This window comes from Apium graveolens, chromosome 8 (assembly GCF_009905375.1).
Source record: "Apium graveolens cultivar Ventura chromosome 8, ASM990537v1, whole genome shotgun sequence".
Lineage (NCBI taxonomy): Eukaryota > Viridiplantae > Streptophyta > Magnoliopsida > Apiales > Apiaceae > Apium > Apium graveolens.
The window spans coordinates 101038074-101061295 of NC_133654.1; the positions used below are offsets into that span (position 1 = coordinate 101038074).

A 23222-nucleotide genomic window follows, 5' to 3' on the forward strand; every position below is an offset into this window, starting at 1 on the left:
GGATATCGCGTGTAATTATTTTTATCAATAAATAATTTTTATATGATTATTATGTGATTTTTGGTGAATTATCTGATGATTGATATGGATATGTGGATGCTTATATGTGGTAAAGTATAAGTATGTTAATTTGATTATGACCAGAATAAAATATAGATAATTACGGTATTTTTCTGGAAATTTTTGGACTGTTATATTATTTTATATTGATTTATGAATTTATTAATTATTTTCTGAATAATTACAAAATTATTTTATAAATTCGGGAATCGTCTAACTTCAACCCGAAACTCTTTCGAAAACTCCTTCCGAACCTAATCCGGTAATTCCGGACATTTTCCGTATTTTGACTTTTTCAATCCGGATTACGTTTGACCCGTGCGCGGCCCGACGCATAATTTTTGATACGATAATTATTTCAATATATCAACAAAAACCGAATTTTCAAAAGACGGGATAATATTACATTATTTTCGTATAAAGTGTTTTATAAGAAGCCCGGTTTGGATAATTATCCAATACGGGTATCAAATCGGACCGTTTTTGCAGTTACTCAGTGGCTAAGTAACTAATTTGACGATCCAAAACGATCCAAAAGGAACCAATATTCCAAAAATATATATAGCCCTTTTATAATTTTATTTTATTCGTATATTCATAATCAGTTAGTAAAATCCCGTAAAATACAGAGAAAATGTTGAATTCATGTCGCGTTCTTGAAAATCAAACACCTGAACGAAGGAGTTATTGAACTCCGATTCGGGCGTGCAATATATCAAATCGAAGCTCCCGAAAAGACCTTTCTGAATCAACCATCACTTTTGGTGCAGAAATCAAGGTATATTTCTGATTTAATTATTTTATTTCTAATTATTTATGAATTAAAATATAAATTTTTGTTCTTGATATTTTTGATATGATTTGATGGCATAGTCATGTAGATCTTTTCTTCCTAGTCATTTTGGTATATTATATGTCGAAAATCGAGTTCAATAACATATAAAAAATTGAGTTTGATTATCGAATTAAAAAATTAGGGTTTATAGAGTTGAATGTTCTTAATTGAAATTTGGGAGTTTTTGATCTAAGGGTTATTGGTTTAATTGGTTCATACCATTAATTAGATCGTGTAAAAAGGAGTTAATTGATGGTGGTTTGAAGGTTAAAGGATTCCGGGTTCGACCTCGCCGGAAAACGGCGGAGGTGTCACCTGAAAACTTTGGGGTGATTTCCTGGATTGTACAAGAAATGAACGCATGTTTTTCTGTCATGAACACGTTTCTGCAGCAGAGAGGATTAATTGATGTTATTTTGGGATGATTCTGGGATGTCCTGAAGGTTGCCGGAAAGCTTGGTGGCCGCCGTTAATGGCGGTCGGCCACCGAAGCCGGCGAATAGGGAAGACAGGGTGACAAACTACGGTTTGGTCCCCTGAAGTTTCCCAAATTTTCAAAAATCTTATTTCAGTTTTAAAACTTTACAAAAAATGGATTTTTGTTTGAAATATTTTCAATAATTGTATTTTCATTTATTTTAAATTTAGAAAATGTTTATTTATTTGTTTTAAATTCATAAAATTCTTTTTAATTACTTATGTACTTAAAAACAAATCGAAATTATTTTATTAATTTTAATTAGTTTATAAATATTTTAATTATTTGATTAATTTATTATTAATTGATTAATTAATTTAATAATTATTAATTAATTTTAATTGATTTAATAATTAGATTTAATTATTTATTTTTGATTTAAAAATTATAAAATAGTTTCGAGCTTTGAAATATTATATAAAATTATTTTCAAGGCTCAATAATTATTATAAAATTATTTTAAAGTCGTATTCGGGTGTTTGAACCCTATTATTTAATTATTAAATAATTCAGAGTTCCATTTTAATTCCGAAAAATGTTCAAAAATTAGTATTAAATACCTGGAAAATCATTTTAACTCTGAATCTTCTTTGAAAAATTATTTTGATCAAATATCTTGTGTGTTATGTGCTATGTGCTATCTGATTGATGTGTTATATGCCCATATGGTTATTGTTTGACTGTTTTACTCATAACTTTCAATCCATAAATCGGATTTGGGTGAAATGAAGGATAAATAAAAGCGTATGACGTCTATGTGACGATTAGAATTATATGAGTATAAATAATTGATAGATACTTGTGATGCCTAGCAGATTCAGCAATGTATAGAAAAGGAAGCCAGTGATCCATAAATAGAATCGAAGCGTAGAAAGAGAAGGCAAGTGATTGATAAATAGAAGCAAGGCATAGAGAGAGAGAGAAGGAAAGTGGTTGATGAGTAAAAATTGTTAGATGAGTACAAGTAAAGTTGGAAATCATCTGGGACAAGGCAAGTACTTCTGAACCTTCTTCAAGATATATTGCAAATATTTTCGAACTGTCTCATAACATGTCGCTATTATTTAAAATAACTTCTGTTTTATATTGCAAGCGCTTTAAACTATTTAACCTTGAACCCTGATTCTTATTGATCATGAGCCATAAGCCTTATTCTTCATAAACCATTGATTGTTGAAATCTAAGACACGAGCCAGACACATACGATACTACTCCAAAAATACATATCTACCACATACTGATTTCTGATATTTAATTGCTTGACATACCAACCCTTATTCCTGGTTTAACTGAAGACCAATCCTTGGAACCCTTGAACCCTTGGTCTTCTACTTTCTGATTCTTTCCTTGATTGAAATCCAATCTTTTTAAATTCCTTCTTATACCTTAATGGTGTTGTGAATCACCTTATGCTTCAAGATAAAGATTATTTATGATTCAGCTCATTGAATTACATTGTTTATCATATTGTTATGCTGGAATTGGAATTTTTTAAGTGTGGACCAGATTCGTGGTCGGACCAAATTCGTGGTCATAATAGGCCAATGTGTGCCTTGGATCCAGTATACAGAGCAAAGCTGGGAGCCTTGCTCCGAGTTAGTGCGTGAATGATTAGTAGCCTAACCTTGGTTTTTAAAATGAAAAGTGAATATCCAATTCTAATCATTGCTTATTCAGAAACTTGATTCTTCTGAATCATTTCAATTGGTTATTGTTTAACCTCAATTGTTGCTATTATTACTTGCTGAGCTAGTTAGCTCACTCTTGCAAATTTTTTTATGTTTTCAACAGTTGAAAAGGAAATTGTTGGTAACGAGGATTCCATGCCCAGTGTGCGAGCTAGGGTTTCCGGTTAAGTTGGATCGAGCTAGCAGGAGCTTTATATTGTAACTGAGTTATGTAAGATTGTAAGTACGATATTATTATCCAGTGTAAGTTGAATTAGTTGGGATTTGGTATGATGTAATAAAAGTTAAGATTGTGGCTTGTTTTCATACTTTAACCTGTTGCGATCCTTGGTTGTGTGAGAAGGGTCAATGCATATAATATTTTATATATATGTTTATATATATTGTGTGTGTGTTGTGAGCCCTAAACTTCTGACCCAGGTTTGGAGGGCATCACATTATATATATATATATATATCCTGATATCTTTTGATGTTGGGATACATCAAAGCATACCAATTAAACGGGATGCTCCTCTGTGAACTGGATGGTGACAATAAGGACCAGGTATTACTGGATCTTATGGGGCAGGAATTAACCAGATCCCTGTTTTGGGCCGTAGAGCCTGGGTACCTAAATGGATCTATACGGGTAGGTAAAATCTGCACTGTATCATAAATGATCAGCAGGATATAGGTGTGAATTTCAATCTTCTGTCCAGTCTAGTTTATTGATAATCGCCAATAGTGGCCTTCATTATTCTTTACGTAAATACATCGTTATAGATACAATCAGATTACTGGTACACTTATCTTTTGAAAATAATTCTTATATATATTGTGGACTTGCTGAGCAATTATGGCTCACCCCTATTGTTGTTATTCACTTTATTTTTCAGTTAAGACAGAGAATGAAACTCATTCGGACCCGAGTGGCAAAGAAGCGTATCAAGCAGCGGGGACCCTCTGGCACCAAAGGTACTAATCCCGATAATAGGAAAGAGATTTGAACTACCTGAGCAGGTGTAGTGTAGATAGATGCAGTGTGTGTTTGAATAAAAATGAAGTTAGTTTAAAAACATGTATAGATAGTTCGTTTGTAGTAAAGAGAGTTCTATGAGATTTTAAATTTGGGTTGTAATAAATGTAGTGTATTGTTCTTGTCTTAATACCTCAAACTTAAAGATCTTGAATATATGTAAAGAGGTTAGATATATGCTTGTATAATTGTTATTCAACTTTGTATTATGTTAAAGATGAGCAAATAACCCCCAGATCTTGACCCCAAATTTGGAGGGCGTTACAAGTACAACAGGGCAATTTGCAAAGTTGCAATCTGCAGAATTGTGTCAACTTAGGAAGCCATAGTTGAGCCCAAGTGAGGCCTTAGTGTCAAACCAAGTTTGGGAGTTATTTTTATGAGTAAGGAGTTAGGAAAAGTCAGATTTTAGTGAATGCACTAAGTATAAAGGTTCGAATTTGCCGAGGTACACAAGGTGGTGCTGAATGGTGCTCTCAGGAAGGTTAGGCTTGTGTGAGGTGTTTGGGAGTTTAATTAGGTGAGACCTAGGTGTGTCTTGTTATGTTTAAGATAGTTAAAGGTCATTAGAAAGGAATGTGAGACACCAGACATCCACAAAAGAGATAGAAGCTGAATAGACACCAATTATGTTGAGACCCTATATGTCTATAGAATTTGACAACATAAGGTTTAATGCGCAAGTTATCAATCGTGATTACATAGGGAAAGTAAGATGGTTAAAATTACCTACGAATCATGTATAATAAATACATGAACCTATGATAGCATGGCAAGTTTTAAACCTCTATATTTATTGTCGCTTCAATAGAGATTAACACGCTATCTTATATGTTAGCTACGCACATAAGACGAATAAGCGCAACCAATACTAGGATATCATTCAATCACCACACACTTAAGTATCAAAATAATTAACTATAAAATCCATAAGTAAATCCATTAAAACCCCATGACAATGATTAGTTAATAACCGAACTCATCGTCACCATGGATTCCAATAAAAGCATGATATAAAATAATATAAGAGTATTAGGGTTCAAAGATAAATTGAAAACATACATCCAAGTATCGCCTATATTGAAGAATACAAAAGTCTTATTCTCCGTAGTTAGTCCACACACACTGTAGAAGGGGGTTGAATACAGTGTACTACAATCAAATCGAATTAAGAACACAAATATGAAACACAGAATAATCTTATTAATAAAACAATATTACAATAGAACCGTTCTCTCTCAGTGATGAACAAATATCACGAGAGCTTCTAGGATTACAATGAATAATATTCTCGATTAAGATAACACTTATAGTGTAAACCCTATGCTGTGTTTATATAGACATACAGTTACAAGATAAACTTCTAATTAATATCGAACATAAGTCTGCATCCTAAAATATATCAACTAGTTATCTTTTCTTCCAAGTATTCTATTCTTCATAGAATTCTTCTCCATGCATATATCTTCTTGTGTTTGCCTTAATCTTCTTTCCTTCAATCAGTCACTTTCCTTATCTGAACGTCTTCTTAAGTCCTGATATTATCTCCTGATAAATATCTTCTGATAACTTAAGTTATGATATCTTAAGTTTTGACTTCAGTATAAGTACTGATTTTCAGTTAAGTCCTGATTTGTCCTGTTAGTTAAGATCTGAAAACTAAACACAAATCATTATTAGACATGATATCACAAATATATCTAACACTTTTTATTGCTCTCCCAGGTCTCCTTGTTATTAAAAACATCTTAATTAGGGTATATATAGGCTTCAGGATTGAAACAGATTTCAAAATCCCCAAAACGGACTCGAAATAGGATTTTGGCTGAACGGACCCGCGCGGCCGCCCCGCATACCAGCGCGAGCGCGCGCTGTTTCTGGAAGTCTGGAGCGGCTGCCCCGCATACCAGCGCGGGCGCGCACATCTCCTGCTTCTCTGGCGCGGCTGCCCCGCCTTGTGCGCGGGCTTGCCGTGCTACTATAGTTGGAATTCTGATTTTTCTTCTTTTTGTTGTAACTTTTGCTCCACCCTTTAGAATTTAATAAATAAGCACTCCACGCGAAACTCTCGAGATCCTCTACAATTTGGGAATGTCCTTGACTTCATATTTTTGGCTCTTTTCAGCATATATCAATTCAAAGCTCCTTTCTTCCTTTAATTAATACCTGAAATGCAAAAACACATCAAAAATACCAATAACTTGAGTCCAAAACACCAAGTTAAGCCTATAATGAAGCATTCCAAGGAGATATAAAATTCACTTATCACACCCCCAAACATGAATCGATGCTTGTCCTCAAGTATAAACAGACTCAAATCTATAAAATAAACCTAATACATGAATGCAACTACGTGAATGCAACTAAATGACAATGCAACCGATCCCCTCAGAATAACCATAACCAAATGAATAAGCCAATATCTCTAAGAATGCAATGACTTAAAACAGAGTTTGAATAAACCCCACAAACCAACTCACAAACCAGAAATGTTCGTGTGTGGATGCTTAACAGATATACTCTCAAAACTAGATCAATAACCATAACTTTTCTACCATCAAAACAATCACAAGTTTATAAACAGAATAGATATTAAACGCATAATGATTCACAACACCTTATTTCTACTCGAGTTATATAAGGATTCACGCTATTATTGAATATATAATAACATGCTTATTTGACCGTGCAATGAATGAGGTCCCAAAAGACTTATGCAATAATACCCATGTAGTGAGCGTTAGGTTAGCGGATCCCAGACTATAAAAGCCTTAGGTCACTAGGCACAAAGTCCCCTAGAACTTAATAACTCGAGTATTAAAGAGCTCACTCTTGATCAATTATGTATAAACACATATATTGTTTCTTTCTTTTTTCCTTTTTTTTATTTATTTTCTTTTTTTTCAACAATTTCTAAATGAGTGTGTTTCTCTCCATCTCATTCAACACTAGACTACTCATAAAAATATGATCCGGCTACTAGCCATTTCATGCCTAGCCTTATTAACAACTAGCAATGAAATCCTGCTTTTCTCCAGTTTAAAATTCAGTGTTCTTTTTCCATTAAGAGAATACCCAAAATTCTAAATATAAACAAGTGATTAAATCTTAACAAATAACAAATATGATCATGATCTAGCTCCACAACAATCTATAAGACTTAGTAAACAAAAAATTGTTTCTGGCATGCAAATTAGTTCATTAAAACTTAATTATCTCTCTGTTTTTCATCACCACACTCAAATCAACATCAACTTAACAAATAGAAACAGCTCAACCTAAGGGATCATTTTATATGCATGCACATACAACTATATGAACTCACATAAAAACAAACAAAAATGCAAACAAATATGATCTATATGAACAATCATCCAAAAATACGAATGAAATACAACTAAACATGTTACATGAATCTTATATGAATCTATATGAACACATACAAACTAATCCTTACATTATCACCCCCAAACTTAAAAATTTCAATATTCTCATTGAAGGTAATAATAGGGATTTTAGGCATACCTATTTAGTGGGAGGATCACCCTCTTTGGCTGGAGGATCAGGTGGCCAATCAACTTCGACACCAGTGTCTTGGAAAATAGTACCACAAGCGTGTGTCAAATCTTCAGCAAAACATTTGTGGATGTCATGCATGGCCTCAATACACCGAATCAATATTTTATACTGCGCATGAGCAAAACCAAGCCTATCAACTGTCTGTGGTGCACGAGAGGGACCATTTGTAAGTACGGGAGGAACTGAATGATGACCCTTTAGATTATCATAGATATATTCCAACCCCTTTTTAGGGGGTGCACCTAAAAATGCATAACTCAAGTGATCTGGAAGCTGGTTGAGCTCAAGTGTGAGAGCTTCTTCAATAGACGGCTCGAGATGCTCCTGAGAAATTTCCAGCTCTGCTAACCCAAGAGAATCGAATGGCATATCCAACTTCCTCTTCCACGGAGGTGAATTCAAAACCTGCAGTTGCTATGCTCCTTTTTCATCTTTAATAACTGATTCCCCTATTAAGGTTCTCTCTAAGGAATCTGACTTTGGCAATTACTCAAGCTCCGAATTCTCGCAGAGCCGACCTACTCTACTTTAAAGCACTGCTCTTTATCTGTGGGTAACTTTATTGCCTTGACACATTAAAAGTGTCCTTCTAATCTTGAACCTTCATCGTAAGCTCTCCTTTTTGCACATCGATCATAGTTCGGCCTGTAGCCAAGAATGGTCTTCCCAAGATAATGGGAATCTTCTTATCTTCCTCGAAATCCAGAATTACAAAACCAGCAGGGAAGATGAGTTTGTCCACCTTGACCAAGACATCCTCCACAATGCCTCGTGGATAAGTAATAGAACGATTGACCAACTACAAGGACATATATGTAGGCTTTGGATCAAATAACCCAACTTCTTTAAGATAGAAAAAGGCATCAGATTGATGCTAGCTCCCAAATCACATAAACACTTGCCGAATGACAAATTACCAGTAGTGCAAGGTATCATGAAGCTTCCGGGATCTTTAAGCTTATGAGGTAGTTTCTGTTGCAGCACAACACTGCACTCTTCCGTTAGAGCAACAGTTTCCAACTCCTCAAGTTTTAGCTTCCGAGATAGAATACCCTTCATAAACTTAGCATAGCTCGGCATCTGTTCTAGAGCCTCCGTAAAAGGTATGTTGATATGCAGCTTCTTGAAAACCTCCAAAAACTCGGCAAATTGCTTGTCGAACTTATGCTTTTGAAGCCTTTTAGGAAATGGTGGAGGTGGATAGACTTGTTTATCCCCTGTATTACCCTCATGAGGATTGTTTGCAACAGCTTTCTTCTTCGGTTCCACCTCGGCATCCTTCGGCACCACTTTTTCAGCTACAATCTCATTTTGTGGATTTGGCAAAGTTGCAGATGCACCTGCATTCTGGAAAGAATTTTCAGACTCTTTGTCTTGCTGAATTTAGGGGCTTGCGACCCTTCCGGACCTCAAGGTGATGGCGTTCACCTGTTCGTTAACTTCCCTCTTTCCTGGATTGGCTTTTGTATCACTAGGAAGTGTACCTGATAGTTTATTCAATAAAGCGTTAGCAATTTGCCCTATTTGGTTCTCTAGAGTCTTGATAGAAATAGCCTGGCTTTGGCATATAAGAGCCTGGGTTTTGCATATAAGCCGCAACTCCTCCAATACATATTTTTTATTTGAAGATTGACATGCACTTCCATGCGGTAGTTGTTGAAGTTGGAGTTGTTGTCTTGGTACATATTGTGGTTGTTGAAAACCAGGAGGGTTGAATTGCCTTGCTGCATATTGCTGATAAGGATGTTGCATCGCAATTTAATTTTTGCTCCAGTTGAAGTTAGGATGATTCCATTTGTCAGGATGATAATTGGCTGGAACTGGTTGCTGCGATCTATGAAAGTTTCTCACAAACTGAGCTGATTCACTTGATATAGCTCATTTCTCCATCGCATGCGAACCTGCACACAGCTCACAAACACTAGTTATCTGATTAACACCATGGTTAGCCAGAGAATCGATCTTCATAAACAACGCCTTTAGTTGAGCAGTGATAGCCGTAGCTATATCCACTTCCAGAACTCCTGCTACCTTGCCCTGTGGCAATCTCTGGGTTGGATACTGATATTCATTAGTGTTGGATTTTAATCGCAGCGGAGGCATGGTAAAACACTTTTACACATACAAAATCCAAATAAAAGCATATAAATCATGGTAAAAACATATGGATCGATTACTAACCTTTAATAGCGATCCAAAAGCAACGATCGGAGATCCTTAGCAGCTGCTCCTCAAACGTGAAGCACTCCACCGGTATCCACCAAGAAAACGACGTTAAGGAGGAGGACGAGGTGGAGAGAATTAGGTTTTAAAAAATTTTGGGGTTAGAATAAAAATAGGGTTTATAATAGTATATTTATAGGCAAAATTTTCAGCTGAAATTTTCCCATAAATATTATTATTATTATTATCCCATTTATTATTCTCATTAATAATTAAAACACCTTTTAATTATTAATTCTTTTTCTAAACACTTTAGAAATAATTCTCTCTCTTGATTTAATTTCCAAAAATTAAATTCTTAATTAATAATATTAAGAACTTTTCTTAATTAATTTATAATCAATTAAATCTCATTTAATCAATTATTAAATTTGCCAATTAATTATTTATTTCACAAATAAATAATTATTAGTCATTATTAATTAATTCCTCCACCATTAAATTATTCTCTTTTTATGGTGTGACCCTGTAGGTTCAATATTAAGCCGGTAGTAGAAATAAATAATAATAAAACTATTTTATCATTATTTATATAAATTCTCTAATTTATTAAATATGATTAATTAATTAATCACATTTATTCTACATCGTGAGGGATACTTCTCAGCATATCGCGACTATCCGGATAATATGAATTCACTGCTTAGAATACCAAGAACCTATTCAGTGAATAGTTACCGTACAATAAACTCCTTCTACCCTACAATGTCCCGATTAAATACAAGGCATGGATCTCGTGTCAAGCCTATCTAATCTAATCACTTGCTTACCATTTACTATGCTTAGTTCTATGCAAATTAGAAACTCCTTTCTAATTTCATTCACTCTGGCCAGAGATTCCTGAACTAGCATAAGTGGATCAGCCTTGAACATTCGCTTCCTTCACTGGAAGGGATAGATCCTTTATTGATAATATACTATCTTCATGTATAAATTCCTATACCCAGTAGAGCCCTAATAATTGTCCCTGGAGACTAAGAACTAAACCAAAGCATAGTTCAGTGTACACAAGATGACTATGATGACCTCAAGTCTAAGGATACTTGTACAACTATCACTATGTGAACAACTGCTGACACGTGAGTGAACTCCATCAGTTGTTCAGCTGGGCGAGTCATGTTCAGTGAACTTATTCTATAATAAGCACCTACATACTAGCTATAGTGTCACCACACAAATGTCTATGAGAACAGACATCCTTCATAATGAAGCAAGCATAGTATGTACCGATCTCTGCGGATTATTAATTACCAGTTAGTAATCCTACGACCAGGAACTATTTAAGTTTAGAGTTATCATCTTTTAGGTCTCACTATTATGATCTCATCATAATCCATAAAAAGCTTTACTCTAAACTATGGTATATCTTATTTAAACACTTAAATAGATAAAGCCCGTAATAAAAACAAAACAAGTCTTTTATTAATATCAATAAAATCAAAATAGATTACACAGGAAGTTATTCCTAAATCCTAATACATGATTGGACTTAGGACATATTCCTTTCAATTAGCAGTCATCAGTTCAATTAGCTCATAAGCTTCATTATAGCTCTTAGCCCATAAGGCTCCACCTGATGCTGCATCTCCTTGTAGCGCTCCCAAGCTTCACATAGAGTTTCTCCCAATTGCTGCACAAATTAAGTAAGAGCATTCCTGAGTGCAGATTTCTTCGCCATAGGGAAGAATTTAGTGAGAAACTTTTGAGAAAGATCTTCCCAAGTTGTGATAGAACCTGCTGGTAGAGAATGCAACCAACACTTAGCTTTATCCCTCAGAGAGAATGGAAACAGTCTCAATTTCACCGCATCCTCAGACATACCATTGAACCTGAAGGTATCGCAGATCTCTATAAAATCCCTGATGTGTATATTTGGATCTTCCGTTGGAGAACCCCCAAACTGAACTGAATTCTGGACCATCTGGATAATACCATGCTTGATCTCAAAGGTATTAGCTGCGATCACTGGCCTGACAATGCTAGATCAAATGTTATTGATCTTTGGTTGAGAAAAATCCATCAACGCTTTCAAATTTGCTGTTGGTTCTCCCATTGCAATAAAAACTAGAGTACCTAAAACACACGACTAAGTAGCTAGTAAGTAAAATATCCGAGTTAGTAAACTTTAATGACCACTGATGTCAAGCACATAAACTAAAAATTAACACCGAGTCCCCAGCAGCGGCGCCAAAAACTTGTTAACTATTCAAATCCATAAGTAAATCCGCTATAACCCCACGATAACGATTAACCCATAACCGAACTCATCACCAACATGGGTTCCGATGAAAGCATGATATAATAAACTAAGTCTTTATAAACTGAATAAATAATCAAAGTATGTAATCAAGAGTAATAGACTTAACAAACAAGGAAATAAGCATCCAAAATTACAACTTAAACAAAGAATCACAAGAATAAACTAGATCCTCTTCGCCTTCGTTATATTTGTGCTCCTAGGTCTTCTCTCCGTCTTCTCCTTAGTCTCCGTTATAAAAAATGTCTTCAAAGAGTTATTATATAACACCCCAAAACAATCCAGAAGTCCAGCAGATCAAAATTCTAGTAGCAACAGGATTTTGAAAAGCCGACCCGGCGTGGCCGCGCTCTATCCTAGCGGGGGCACGTTGTATCTCTGACAAAGTGGCACGGGTGCGCGCTAACACAGCGTGGGCGCGCTGACTTTTTGGAAAAACTTCTGACTTCAGTTTTATTTGCTGGTTTTTAATGGCGATCCACAAGCGAATAACCGAGGCTCCTTCCTAACACCATTTTAGCTCCAAAACAATGCTAAATCTCCTCATTCCTTTATTTATGCCTGAAATGCAAAACATTACAAAAATGCAACAAAAACACAAACAACTCGAGTACAAAACACCAATTCATGCCTTTAAAGAGCATCCGTAGAGGATATAAATGTCATTTAACATAAGAAAAACTTGTTAGGACGTAAACACGCGCTAATTTTACACGCAAGTATACGCGTTCACAAGTAATAAAGAATTATTTCTAGTTCATTCACATAGAGACTCGTTTATGTTAAGTACAATTTATGCACTTATACAACAATGGTATGGTTATTATCCAATGCTAAGATGATAACAGGTTGAGATTGTTTATAACTAAGGAATTATACTAACTAAAATTAACTAAGAGAATTGAGGTTAAATTACTTATATGACACAAACATGGGATCCTAACTTCATTACTACTTAATTCAGAGTTATTGTTTTTTAACCTTAGCATGCAATGGTGATGACAACTAATCAGATAAGACGAAACTAGTAAACACCAACTTTCATTGCATGAGTACCCTACTACCAGACATCCACAAAAGAGATAGAAGCTGAATAGACACCAAATATATTGAGACCCTATATGTGTATAGAATTTGACAATATAACGGTTTAATGCACAAGTTATCTATCGTGATTATATAGGGCAAGTAAGATGGTTAAAATTACCTATGAATCATGCATGACAGATACAAGAACCTATGATAGCATGGCAAGTTCTAAACCCCCTATATTCACCTTCGCTTCAATACAGATTAACACGCTATCTTATAAGTTTGCGACACTCATAAGACGAATAAGCACAACCAATACTAGGATATCATAAAATCACCACACACAAAGATATCAAAACAAATTAACTATTAAAATCCATAAATAAATCCACTAGAACCCCACTATAACGATTAGCCCATAACTGAACTCATCATCACTGTGGGTTCCGATGAAAGTATGGTATAAGAAACTAGGTCTTTACAAACTGAATAATAATCAAAGTACGTAATGAAGAGTAATAGGTTCAGCAAATAAGAAAATAAGCATACAAAATTACAACTCAAACAAAGAATCACAAGAATAAACTTGATCCTCTTCTCCTTCGTTGTATTTGTGCTCCAAGGTCTTTTTGCGGTCTCCTCCTTAGTCTCCGTTATGAAAAACGTCTTCAAAGAGTTATTATATAGCAGCCCAAAACAATTCAGATGTCCAGCAGATCAAAATTCTAGTAGCAACAGGATTCTGAAAAGCCGACATGGCGTGGGCGCGCTGTATCTCTGACCAACCGGCACGGCCCCACGCTAACAGAGCGCGGGCGCGCTGACCTTCTGGAAAAATTATGACTTCAGTTTTATTTGCTGGTTTTTGATGGTGATCCATAAGCGAACAACCGAGGCACCTTCCTAACACCATTTTACCTCCAAAACTATGCTAAATCACCTCATTTCTTTATTTATGCCTAAATGAAAAACACTACAAAAATGAATCAAAAACACAAACAACTCGAGTAAAAAACACCAATTCAAGCCTTTATAGAGCATCCTAAGTGTATATATATGCCACTTAACACACCCCCAAACTTGAACCGATGTTTGTCCTCAAGCATAATAGACTCAAAGAAAAAAAATGCATGAATGCAAACTACATATATGTAACGATCCCCTCAGAATAACTAATCCAACCAATGAGAAACATCTCAATAAATGCAATTATTCGCACAAAGATCAATCAAATCCCATAATTCAACTCACAAACCAGAAACGTGCGTGTGTGCAATTGCTTAACATATATACTCTCGCAACTAGATCAATAACCATGACTCACTACTCATCAAGACAATCACAAGGTTATAAATAGAATAAACGCTAAACTCAAAATGACTATCAACACTTCAATTTTTATATAGGATTTATATACGGATTCATGCTTTTATTGATAACACATATCAACACAAATATGCTTATTTGATCATGCAATGAGTGAGGTCCACAAAAGACTTATACAATAACACCCATGTAGCGATCGTTAGGTTAGTGGATCCCAGACTATAAAAGCCTTAGGTCACTAGGTACAAAGTCCCCTAAGAACATAATAACTCGAGTATTAAAGAGCTCACTTGTGATCAAATATGCATCAACACATATTTTTTTCTTTTCTCTTTTTTTCTCTTTTTTTCTCATTTTTGCCCATGATTTCTGAATGAGTGCGTTTTGCTCCATCTCGCTCAACCCTAGTCTACTCGTATAAAATGAGTCGGCTACTAGCCATTTGACACCTAGTCACAACAACTAGCAATGAAATCCAATATTTTTCTCCAATTTTTAAAAATCCATGTTATTTCACCATTAAGAGAATATCCTAAATTCTAGATATAAACAAGTGATTAAACCTCGACAAACAAACAAACCATGGCCATGATCTAGTACTCAAGCAACCTATAAGACTTAGTGAAAAAATCTTGCTTCTAGCATGCAAATCAACTTGATAGGACTTAGCATCTCTCTATACGACATCACTACACTTTGCATCAATATCACAAATTAAACGGAACAGTAAACTTAAGGGATCATGATAAAATGCACATGTACTATATGCAAAATAAATAAGCAAAATAAAAAACAAAATAAAAAAAACTACATGAAAAATATACAACTATATGAACTAAACTAGCATGAATATGCAACTTAATGGACACACACACATACATATTCCTTAACTACCACCCCCAAACTTAAAATTTTCACTGTCCTCAGTAAAGGTAATAGTAAGAAATCAGGCATACCTACTCGGAATCATGATCATCACCCTCTGCGGGTGGAGTGTCAAGAGGCAGGTACACAACATCCTCACTAAAAACTGGCCACTGGATGTTAACTCCTGTGGCTCTGAAAGCAGTCCCCAATGCTTAGGTGAGATCATGTGCAAACCTACTATGGATGTCATGCATCGCATTCATCCGCCTCGTCAAGCGCCTATACTGCGTTGAACCCAAACCAGCACCATCCTCTACATCCTGCTGCTGCTTCGAAGAACCGGCCTCCCCCATCTGATGTCTCCATGCTGCTCTACTAGCCTGAGTAGAATCACCAGCATATGTCTGATCAGCTGGCCGTCCTCCCGGAAAATGATCATAGTATTAACCGAGCCCCTTCTCATCAGCCTTTCCCCCGTACCACTTCTGCATCACTGCTATCATCGAACTATCAATCAGGACACTAGAAAACCGCATCTGCTCGTGTGTGGGCCAATGAACTCCAACTGCCACATATAGCTTTGTCACAATTGATGCATACGGAATAGAACCGATAGTGCTCCCATGCAGAAACCTCAATATGCCCTGATAAATAATGGACCCCAAGTCCACATAGTCACCCTATAGTATCCCCCACAACAACTTGGCGTGATCCACATTAACATCATGTATATACAAAGAGGGCATAATGTTCACACAAATAATAGAGTTCCATGCACGAGCGAACCTGTTCATGCAAGAGGCAGGGAAAGTGCCATACTCGTTTGAGTCCTTCTTCAACTTCCAGTGAGTGTCTGGAACACACAGCGTCATAAAAATCATGTCTAAGTCAAAATCCTCCCCTATCTTCATCACCTAATCATCCTGACCCGGCTGTCTCTCTGCCTGGTTAATCACCCGACGAATAGCCGCCACAGTATAGTCCACAGTCAAGCCTCTAACCACTGAGTACTCGTTCTTATCCGCCTTCGCGTTTGCATAAAACTCGCAAACTACACTAATGGGCGTAGTAGCGGGTGCCTCACAAAAAGCAACCCATCTCCAAAATCATCTCCAAAAGCTTACCGTCCCTCCCCGATGGCATAAAACCTCTCTCCTTCGATATGGGCTTCGAGAACAGCCTCATAAACTCCGTTTCATCCTCTGGAGTTTCAAACCTAGGCCTCACATCCCCAACACTTAAAGAAACGGTGGTGCTGCTGCTAACTTTGGTTCTTTGTCTCTTGGGTGCCATTGAATGAGAATATGTTGAGAAAAGAGATGTGTGTAAGAGAGATTTAGAGTTTGAGAATTGAATAATGTGGTGGAGAAGATTGTGTATAAGTGTGTGTATATATAGGGATTTGAGAAATTAGTTTTGGAAAAGAAGTAGGATTTGATTATGGGAATAGTGGGAGTAATGGGGTGATTGGAATTGATTTGGAGAGGGAAATATGGAAGGGGAAGGAGTAAATTTCGGCCGGGTACAAATATTTGTTTTGATTTTTCATTTTCTATTTTTTTTCTACTATAGGGGTGCAACACGGCCGCCCGGACTGGCAGCACGGGTGCGCCGTTTTTCTGGAATTCCAGCGCGGGCGGGCGCAACTAATGGCCTTTTAGCGAGGTCGCCTCGCTTCCCAGCGCGGGCGCGCCATGCTACTGTAGTTGACACTGAATATTTCTATTTTTCTGATTTTTTTTAGTTTTGTTCTTGTTTTGTTCTTCCTTCTATCTACTAATGTACAACAAGCTTGGGTTGCCTCCAAAAAAGCTTTGTTTACGTCACTAGCTTGACATAGAATTTCCGAGATCAAGTGGACAATAAAACGGTACTAACCACCTCACGGTTTACCGTATTCCCGTAATAATGCTTCAATCGCTGTCCATTCACCTTGAATGCTTGGCCTGGATCATTCTCAAAAATTTCCACCGCTGCATGAAGAAACACAGTTTTGATAACAAACGGCCCTGACCACCTCGACTTCAACTTTCCAGGAAAAAGACGGAGACGAGAGTTGAATAAAAGAACTTGTTGCCCCGACATAAATGATTTGAGCACTAGACCCCTATCGTGCCACCTCTTGACTTTCTCCTTATACATTTTGTTATTCTCGTATGCTTGAAGTCAAAACTCATCGAGTTCATTTAATTGAAGCATTCTTTTCTTACCAGTTGCATCTAAATCAAGTTTTAATTTCTTTAAAGCTCAATATGCTTTGTGATATAGCTCCACAGGCAAATGACATCCCTTACCATAATTTAATTAAAATGGTGACATTCCTAGTGGAGTCTTGTATGTCGTTCGATATGCCCAAACAGCTTTATCCAGCTTCAAAGACCAATCCTTCCTTTATGGACATACAACTTTCTCCAGAATACAGTTGATCTCTCTGTTAGACACCTCAGCTTGACCATTAGTCTGAGGATGGTAGGCTGTAGCAATGCGATGATTCACATTATATCTCTTCATCATAGCAGTGAACTTCGATTGCAGAAATACGATCCCTCATCACTGATTATGACTCTTGGAGTCCCAAATCTTGTGAATATCTGCATATGAAGAAAATTAAGCACTACCTTTTCATCATTCGTCGGCAAAGCTTCAACTTCCACCCATTTCGAGACATAATCAACCGCCAACAAGATATACAGATTATTGCAAGACGAGACAAATGGCCCCATGAAGTCAATTCCCCAAACATCAAAGACCTCAACCTCGAGAAGCACATTAAGAGGCATCTCATCTATCTTAGACATATTACCCACACGCTGACAGTGATCACACTTTAAAACAAACCGATGCGCATCCTTAAACAATGTAGGCCAGAAGAATCCTCCTTGAAGGATACGAGCTATTGTCTTTTCTCCACCATAGTGGCCTCCATAAATAGTCGAATGACAGTCTAGGAAGATACCCTCCATCTCGCTGTACGGAATACATCTCCTGATAAGTTGGTCAGCTCATTGCCGAAACAAAAATGGCTCATCCCACATGTACCACTTCACTTTATGTAGAAACTTCCTCCTTTGATCAGAAGACAAGTTTGGAGGCATAATATTGCTCACAAGATAGTTCAAAATGTCTGTGAACCAAGGTTCTTCTTCTTGCACCCCAAACAATTGCTCATCGGGAAAAGACTCATTAATTAATGTCTTATCATGTGAAGCTGTACTTGGATCTTCTAATCGAGAGAGATGATCGGCAACTTGATTCTCAATACCTTTCCTATCCTTGATTTCCAACTTAAACTCCTGAAGTAAAAGAACCCATCGAATCACTCTAGCCTTCGAGTCCTTCTTCGAGAAGAGATAGCGAATAGCAGCGTGATCAGTGAAAACTGTCACCTTCGTTCCAAGCAAATAAGAACAAAACCGCTCAAAGCCGTAGAAAATGGCTAAGAGTTCATTCTCAGTAGTAGTATAGTTCAGTTGAGCACCATTGAGGGTCTTACTAGCATAGTAGACCACATGAAATATGTTGTTCTTTCTTTGCCCAAGAACTGCTCCAACTGTATAGTCACTTGCATCACATATCATTTCAAAAGGCTCATTCCTATCAGGTACAGTTATGACAAGTATCGTGATCAAACTCTTCTTTAAGATCTCAAAAGCAGCTCGACACTGATCATCAAACTTGAAAGGAACATTTTTCTCTAGAAGGTGACATAATGGTTTGGAGATTTTAGAGAAGTCCTTGATGAACCGACTATAGAAACCCGCATGACCAAGAAAGCTGCGGATTCCCTTGATAGAAATTGGTAGATGAAGATTTTCAATGACCCCCACCTTGGCCTTGTCCACCTCAAGACCTTTACTAGAGACCTTGTGCCCAAGAATAATGCCCTGTTGCACCATAAAGTGACATTTCTCCCAATTGAGAACCAGATTGGTCTCAACACACCTTTTAAGAACTGTGCCAAGATTCTGCAAGCACTCGTTGAAAGAATCACCAAATAACGAGAAGTCATCCATGAACACTTCCACATTCTGACCAATCATGTCGGAGAAGATAGCCATCATGCATCTCTGAAATGTGGCAGGTGCACCACACAACCCAAAATAAACTCTTTTGAAGGAAAAGTACCAAATGGACAGGTGAAGGTAGTCTTTTCCTAATCTTCTAGAGTGATACAAATCTGATTATAACCCGAATAGCCATCCAGAAGATAATAATATTCATGCCCAGCCAACTTGTCAAGCATCTGATCAATGAAAGGAAGAGGGAAGTGATCCTTCCTCGTGGCCTTGTTCATCTTCCTGTAATCCATGCAAACTCTCCACCTCGTGACTGTTCGAGTAGGAATGAGCTCATTCTTCTCATTAGAAACAACTGTGATGCCTCCTTTTTTTCGACACACACTGAACTGGACTCACCCAAGAACTGTCATAAATAGGATGGATGATCCCTGCATATAGCCACTTAAGAATTTCCTTCTTCACAACCTCTTTGATTATCGAATTTAGCCTTCTCTGTTGCTCAACAGTTGGCTTACTTCCTTCCTCTAGCAGAATTTTATGCATGCAATAAGAAGGGCCGATTCCCTTATTATCTGATATAGTCCATCCAATTGTTGATTTGAATTCTCTCAAAATTCTCAAGAGCTTTTCCTCATCACTACCTGAAAGGTTAGATGCAATAGTAACAACCAAAGTAGATGCATCTTTTAAAAAAGCATACCTTACGTGTTCAGGAAATGGTTTAAACTCAAGTGTAGGAGCTTCCTCAATAGATGGCTTGAGACGCCCCTCGGCATTTTTCAGTTCTGACATTCCAAGATATTCAAAAGGCATATACAGCCTTCGCTTCCAAGGAGAAGCATTCAAATACTGCAACTGTTGGTCACCTTCATCATTTTTACTATCTGAATTCCCCAACGAGGCCTTCTCTAAGGCATCAGACCTTAGCAGTTGATCAAGTTCTGAAGTAACCACAGAATCAAACAATTCCACCTTTAAGCACTCCTCATTTTCAGTAAGGAATTGCATGGCATTGAAAACATTGAACGTCACATCCCGATCCAACACTCGCATAGTGAGCTCACCGTTCTACACATCAATCAAGGTTCGGTCAGTAACCAAAAATTGTCTTCCCAAGATTATGGGAATCTTTTTATCCTCCTCGAAATCAAGAACTACAAAGTCAACAGGAGATGAGTTTGTCCAACTTGACCAAGACATCCTCCACAATGCCTCATGGATATGTAATAGAGCAATTGACCAACTATAAGGATATATAAGTAGGCTTTGGGTCAGGTAAATCCAACTTCTTGAAGACAGACAAAGGCATCAGATTGATGCTAGCTCCCAAATCATATAAACACTTGTCGAACGACAAGTTTCCGATAGTGCAAGGAATAGTGAAGCTTCCAGGATCATTAAGCTTCGGATGCAACTTCTGTTGCAGCACAGCACTGCTTTTCTCCGTGAGAGCAACAGTCTCTAAGTCATCGAGCTTCACTATCCTAGAGAGAATACCTTTCATAAACTTCGCATAGATAGGCATCTATTCAAGAGCTTCAGCGGAAGGTATATTGATATGAAGTTTCTTAAACACCTCCAGAAACTCCAGAAACTGCTTATCCAACTTTTGCTTCTGCAACCTCTCAGGAAAAGGAGGTGGAGGAGAGACCTGTTTTACCCTGTATTACCCTTAGGAGGAGTGTGTTCCACAGTTTTCTTCCTTTGTTCCACTTCTACTTCCTTTTGCACATCTTCTTCAGCCACAACTTCATCTTCCGAAATTTGAGAATTTTTGGGATTCGCAACCTTCCCAGACCTCAATGTAATTTAATTAACCTGCTCTTTAGCTTCCTTCTTTCCTGGAACTTCTGTGTCACTAGGGAGAGTACCAGGTTGTCGATTCAGCAAGGCTTTGACAATCTGCCCAATTTGATTTTCCAAGGTCTTAATAGAAACCGCTTGGCTCTTGCACATGAGCCTCAACTCCTCCAATTCAGATTTTTCATTATATTGTTGTAGTTAGAGTCTCTTGGTGCATATTGCGGTTGCTGAAAACCAGGATGGTTGTATTACTTTGTAGCGTACTTCTGATAAGGATGTTGCACCGCATTCTAAGTGTTGCTCTAGCTGAAGTTAGGATGATTGCGGTTATTGGGATGATAGGTGGCTGGAACTAGGTGTTGCGAACTCTGAAAGTTGCTCACGAACTGAGTTGATTCACTAGAAATAGCACACTGCTATGTCTCATGCGCACCAACACAAAGCTCACAAATACTAGTGATCTGATTAACTCCATAATTATCCAAAGAATCCACCTTCATCGTGAAAGCCTTAAGCTGAGTAGCTATAGCAGTAGTTGCATCTACCTACAGAATTCCTGCTGCCTTGCCTTGAGGTAATCACTGAGAACGAATCTGGTATTCATTAGCAGCCATCAGTTCAATCAACTCATAAGCTTTATCGTACCTCTTAGCCCAAGAGGCTCCACCTGATGCTGCATCAAGCATGGGTCTAGACTGTGCTCCCAAGCCATTATAAAAGCAGTTGATAATCATCCAGTCAGGCATCTCATGATGAGGACACTTCTTATTCATCTCCTTATAACGATCCCAAGCTTTACATAAAGACTCTCCAGATTGCTCCGCAAATTGAGTAAGAGCATTTCTGATTGCAGTTGTCTTCGCCATAGGGAAGAATTTAGTAAGAAACTTTTGAGCAAGATCTTCCCATCTGGTGATAGAGCCTGAACGTAGAGAATGCAACCAACACTTAGCCTTATCCGTAAGAGAGAATGAGAAAAGCCTTAGCTTAATAGCATCTTCAGAAACATTGTTGAATTTGAAAGTGTCATAGATCTCGATGAAATCTCTAATATGCATGTTAGGATCTTCCGTTGGAGAACCCCCAAACTAGAATGAGTTCTGCACCATCTGAATCGTGCTAGCTTTGATTTTAAAAGTGTTATCCACGATGGCTGGTCTGACAATGCGAGACTGAATATCAATGACCTTAGGTTGAGAGTAATCCATCAAAGCCTTCGGATTCGCTTCTGGTTCTCCCATTACAATAATAGCTTCTTCTTCAACTTTCTCAACTAAGACTTCTTCTTCTACCTTCTTCCACCACTTCCTCTGCTTTATCCAGTGTTCTCTTTCGAGATCGAGAACGCGTTATCATACACGCTCTCTAGAGTACCTAAAAAGGCAACAAGCAAACAAGTAAGTAAAATATCCAAGTCAGTAAACTTTAACGACCATCGATGTCAAGCACATAAACTAAAAATAAACCACGAGTCCCCGGCAGCGGTGCCAAAAACTTGTTAGGATGAAAACACGCGCTAATTTTACACGCAAGTATATGCGTTCGCAAGTAAATATAGAATTTTTTCTAGTTCGTTCCCACTGAGAATCGTTTATGTTAAGTTCAACTTGTGCACTTATGCAACAATGGTATGGTTATTATTCAATGCTAAGATGATAACAGGTTGAGATTGTTTATAACTAAGAAATTATACTAACTAAAATTATCTAAGAGAATTGAGGTTAAATTACTTATATGACACAAACATAGGATCCTAACTTCATTACTACTTCATTCAAAGTCATTGTTCTTTAACCTTAGCATGCAATGGTGATGACAATTAATTAGATAACACGAAACTAGTAAATGCCAACTTTCGTTGCACGAGTACCCTACTACCAGACATCCACAAAAGCGATAGAAGATGAATAGACACAAATTATATTGAGAACCTATATGTCTATAGAATTTGACAACATAACGGTTTAATGCACAAGTTATCTATCATGATTACATAGGGCAAATAAGATGGTTAAAATTACCTATGAATCATGCATGA

The 23222-nt window shown here is 37.1% G+C and overlaps 1 non-coding gene across 1 annotated transcript; it reads left to right on the plus strand.

Moving 5' to 3' along the window:
• The first annotated feature begins 21928 nt into the window (after positions 1 to 21928).
• LOC141681118 (small nucleolar RNA R71) lies at positions 21929 to 22035 on the plus strand. The gene has a single exon (XR_012558561.1). It is a non-coding gene; the product is annotated as a small nucleolar RNA R71 (small nucleolar RNA).
• Positions 22036 to 23222: the final 1187 nt, after the last annotated feature.